This window comes from Lolium perenne, chromosome 1 (assembly GCF_019359855.2).
Source record: "Lolium perenne isolate Kyuss_39 chromosome 1, Kyuss_2.0, whole genome shotgun sequence".
NCBI lineage: Eukaryota > Viridiplantae > Streptophyta > Magnoliopsida > Poales > Poaceae > Lolium > Lolium perenne.
The window spans coordinates 230,812,072-230,817,303 of record NC_067244.2 but is presented as its reverse complement, the minus strand read 5'-3'; the positions used below and the strand labels follow the sequence as shown (position 1 = coordinate 230,817,303).

The following is a 5,232-nucleotide window of genomic DNA, read 5'->3' as shown; positions in this document are numbered from 1 at the left end:
GGAAGAGTGTCCTCCGGCGCCGGCGCCGGCGCATCCGACGCGGGAAGGCGCTGGTTGGCCCGCAAGGGTTGCGGTAGTGCAGGCCAACTGCCATCAGGAGGCGGGGCGGCGCGGGATGGCGCCGCAGGGCGTCGTGGCAAGTCGTCCACGCCCGACGCCGCGGGGCACGGCAAGATGCATACCACCGGCGGTACCGCGGAGCGGGCGCCTCCGGTAGAGGCCGTTGGTTGGATCTGACTTACCGGCGGTGAGTTGCCGCTGACCGGCGAGAGGTGGGTGGGCGTGTCGCCAGCGTCGCCTAAGGCGTCGCCAGAGGCGTTGCTAGAGGCCATACTTCTGAAGACATAGACTGTTGTTGAGTTTACAGAACTATCCTGGGGTTGGGTTTGGTCTCGCAATTCTATCATTGACCATCTCCGGTCTGACATCACCATAGCCATAACGACTCAGGAAATCTCGCAGCCCTCGGCTGAGCGGGAGGCGGTCCTCTTCGGCCAGCTGCGTTTTCTCTTCGGGCACGGAGGTTGGCAGCCATCTTTGTATGCCCCACATCAGCTCCATCACGATCGGGCCGTGCAGGCAGGGTATGTCGAGCCTTTCCTCGATGATTGTCTTGTACTCGGGCTTTCCGACGGCCATTTTCTGGCCAGGGGAGTGCCACTTCTTGATCATCTCGGCGAGCCCTTGGCTGACGCCGGTGTCTTGGTTGATGGCGCTGGCCTTGTCCTCGAAGGCTTGGAAGTGAGTCAGCCAGACGATCATGTTTGACTGCCAGTTTTCAGCGAACTGAGCCCATATGAACCCCATGGGATCTGGTTCGTCGAGGAGGAACGCGCAGAACCTGAAAATCGAGAAGCCAGAGGGCGTCTCAAAGAGAAGTAGCACCAGTTTGTCGTGTGTCTCGTGGTTCACTGGAGAAGGAGGAGAAGCGAGCCCGCGTCGCCGCTTCGCCGGTGGAGGAGGACGAGCGGGATCCCGAGGGAGCCAGAGACGCCGGTGCTTCATTGCCGAGGGCCAGAGACGTCGATGCTTCATCGCCGCTGGCGGAGGATGCTGAGGGATTTGCGGCGGCGTGGTTTTGTTTTTCTTTCGCGACGGAGAAGGGATTGTGAGTCACGGAAATGCACTGAGAGATTATTTTGAAAATGCACTGAGAGATGCACTGAGAGATTATTTAACGATCACGGAAATGCACTGAGAGATTATTTTGAAAATTGTTCCTCTCGCATATCTCTCACAGGATATATGTGGACCTCTAACCAGAAACTGGGATACTTCTGCATGACCTGTCATTGGATTTCTAATGATTGGATTCTTCATAAACATATTATAAGGTTTGCTATGCTAGAGACTCCGCACAACTCTGTTAACATTTTCAATATAGTTCTAGACAGCCTTCGTGAATGGAACTTAGAGGACAAAGTGTTTAGCTTTACATTGGATAATGCATCAGTAAATACTGCCATGGTCAACTTATTGAGGACAAACTTGAAGATGAAAGGTTTTCTGCTTTTAGAAGGGAAGCTACTTCATTTCCGCTGTGCTACACATGTGCTTAATATAATTGTTCAAGATGGTCTTCGAGTGCTAAAAACTGTTATCAATAACATTAGAGAGAGTGTGAAGTATGTGCGAAGCTCACAACAAAGATACGAGAAGTTTCTTGGGATAATTATACAAGAAGGATTGTGTGAAACATACAGTCATCCTTGTGTTGATGTGACCACCCGTTGGAACTCAACATATTTGATGCTTCAATCTGCTTTACCCCTTCGAAGTGCATTTGTTTCCCTAGAGAATCAAGATAAGGAGTACACATTTTCTCCTTCGAGCTCTGAATGGACATTGTCTGAAGCTGTATTGAATTTGTTGGAGATCTTCTACACAGCAACCGGAACTCTGTCAGGCTCAAAATATCCAACCTCCCATCTTTACTTCTACCAGCTTTGGAACATCAAGAAAGTGTTGAATACAGAAGAATCAGTTTTGAACAGAAAAATATTGAATGAGGAAGCATCAAGTCAGGACACAACAATTGCACACATGGTCGAACAGATGCAAACAAAGTTCAACCTATATTGGAAGGAGATATACATGTCTGCTTGCATTCCCGTTATCCTTGATACGAGGTACAAGTACGACTTCCTTGAGTATCACTTGAGTGACTTTGGAAGTGAAAAGGAGGTGGACACATGGATGAGTGAAGTGAAGAATACCACGCAGAAGCTCTTCAATGAATACAATCAACTAATTTCTGGAGAGATGCAAGATTGTGATATTCAGGAGGTGCAAGATCTTAACGACCCACTTGCAGAGTGGGATCAGTACATGAAGTCAAAAAAGGCGACAGTTAAGCAATGAGCTAGATCAATATTTGAAGGAAAAGTTGACACCTCGAAGGGAGGAGATTGATATTCTAAAATGGTGGAAAGGAAAATCTGAGATATATCCAGTGCTCTCTGTAATGGCTCGTGACATATTGGCCATCCCAGCTTCAACAGTGCCTTCCGAGTCGGCTTTTAGCACCGGAGGACGCGTCGTCAGTGATTACAGGAGCAGCCTCGCACCTACTACCATTGAGGCTTTGATATGTCTACAGGATTGGTTTAAGGCAGCCGGTATGTATTTTTTCGCTTATGTGCTTTCCTTTGGCTCATATAATATTTTCGTGTGGCAAATAAAATTTCTCTTGTACTTTCAGACGCTATGGAAAATGACGACTAGGAATTTGTTTTGGAGCTTTCCTTGCATCATAACAGGTACATATTCTGTACTCATGATATCTAAGTTCCTATTATTAGCACATGTTCTGCTACATGGTCATATAATGTCCCATTTTAGTTTGCTTAATGGTTTGTATATTGTGTATCCTGGCTAAGCACTTAAGATCGGAGATGAACTGTCCTATCATTGAAAGGAGATGATGTGTACATGACATTTGGTATTTTTGTTTACTCCTCTCTAGTGAATCCTGGAGTACATTTTGTGTACATGATATTCATGGACTGAATCCTGGAGTATATTTGTTTTTTCCTCTCTAGTGCATGATATACAAATAGTTGAAGTTTACTACTCTGTCCAATGTGTATGATACTCAAAATTTTCCTTCTAGGGCTTAAATGAATCTGGGTGACATCTGAATGCTTATTTATGTTCTCATTTGTGCTATTAGTTCAGTCCCAGTTGAGTTGGAGATGACCTTGAAGAAATACAAGCAAAGTTCAAGAACATCAGTTCAGCCAAACATCATCGATCCGGCCACGCTGCTGTTTTGAACAAGGATGCAAAGATCTTGAAGAAAATATGTTTATGCTTCTGTGCAATATTTAACAAGTCGGATTGAATGTAATACTCTGTTCTGATGAAGTAGTATTGTACTGTAGCTATAACTAGCCTGAAGCTTTTGTAGCTTCTTAATGCCTGTAGCTTCTGTGTCAAGAATGTATATGGAACTGGAGTGCTCCAGCTCATGGCTTTGCTTCTAGCCTGCAGCGTCTGCTGTGGGCACAGTTAGAACAACAATATGTATTCCAAATGTTAATATTTTTTCTCCTTTTGGTTTCTTTGGATGGGAGCTGACTATTTGGTGTTCTATAATAAAATGTATTGGTGCTAAAATGTTAATGAAGCTTTTTGCATAGGCTGACAGTTATAGGCTGAGAGCTTTCTGCATAGGAGCAGCTAGCAAGCGCATGCAGCGCTGGGCAACTCGGCCGTATGCGCACATGCTGCACAACGCGGCATATGTGGGCCTGTGCGGCTGCCGCTACTAAGCCTTGTTATTTAGAGGGATTCTCGCGTAAGCCTACTTAATCATGTGGGCTTGTGCGGCACGATGCGGGACTCCCGCAGGCAGGCCCACTTACAGCCTGAGGCGGGGGCGGTTTTAAATAGGTGACTGGCGGCGTGGCGGGAGATTTTCCGGGGATGGTGGCGCTGTTGGCGCGTCCGTTTTGGATTTTCGGTGGAGAAGATGCGTGAGGACCGTTGGATGGGTTGGATGTGGACGGTGGAGATCGGGTTTGGTGGGGTGATCCGTGTGGAGAGGGTTAGTGTGCTCTGGTTCGGCGGAGATGAGTCGAGCCGATCCTGGAGGCGTGCTCTGTTCCTGGGCTCCCGTTCCTGCCCGCGTATGATTATCTGCTCATCAGCAAGCTCCCCTTCCACCTCGCGGATGATTTGCTCCTTGCCGCCAAATACATTTTGAGCGGTCATCTGCTCGATGTAACTAAGCGTCTGACATTTGAGCGGTTATCTACAGAGTGTGGAATGCTCTCTGTTTCATACAACTTGCCTGAGATTTGACTTCCATGAAATGGAGGGACTACGATAATTTGCAAAGCGCTTGACTGTTCAATCTTTCCTACTACTTCCTTCACCGAAATCACGATACATGATTATTTATCCAAAATTGATTGGTTAGATTTTGATTCAACAAAGGTACGTTTCATGTCGTATAACCGGGAGCAGTTTTACTGTACCCTCGAGTGAGTATAGGCCATCCATTCACCCCAATTAAGTGGATCAGATTAACTCGTACTACAGAATAAGCATCACGGAGTACCATGGCAAAAATCAGGGAGTACCACTTTCGCAGGGGTAGAATCAAAATTTGTACAATTATTATTGCAAAAACATCTAGACTTGAATTAAAACGGAACTCAATACTTCCCCCCTGAACCATAATGGCGTTGAGGCCTTGGGAGAATTGGAGCAACGACGGCGAGGTGACAGCCATAAAATCACTATTCGGGTAGTACCTACTCCGAATTACTTGGGCATAACTGGAACGTGGATGTGTAAGGAGTCGCCAACCTTGCTTCCCAAAAAGTGCTAAATTGAAAAAATGTAAATCTCAAAATCCCATACCTCCGGTATTTTTGGGTTTTGCAATTTTGTCCCAGGCAAGCCAGTGCATTGCCTTCTTGTCCAAAGATCCACCCCACCAAAATTCAGCGATGAGGGAAATTATTGTTTCGCATGCTCCTTTTGACAATAAGAACACTCCTATACTAAATGTTGGTATAGCTTGGAGTACTGCTTTAATCATGACCTCCTGTCTCTCCCTTCCTTGAAATCACGATACATGCTTTACTTATACAATTTTGATTAGTTAGTTTTTTATTCGAAAGACGTTCCATATCGGACTAACTACGAGCTATCGATGTTTTGGTGAAATTGGCCAACAATATTATCTGAAAGCAACAAATTGTCCGATAACAACTCCGTAGG

General features: G+C 46.1%; 1 long non-coding RNA gene across 1 annotated transcript; it reads left to right on the top strand.

Annotated features, from left to right (window-relative positions):
• Window positions 1–1,224: 1,224 nt before the first annotated feature.
• On the top strand, window positions 1,225–3,624 carry LOC127321984 (uncharacterized). Its single transcript, XR_007864480.2, has 3 exons — window positions 1,225–2,618; window positions 2,702–2,759; window positions 3,173–3,624. It is a non-coding gene; the product is annotated as an uncharacterized lncRNA (long non-coding RNA).
• Window positions 3,625–5,232: the final 1,608 nt, after the last annotated feature.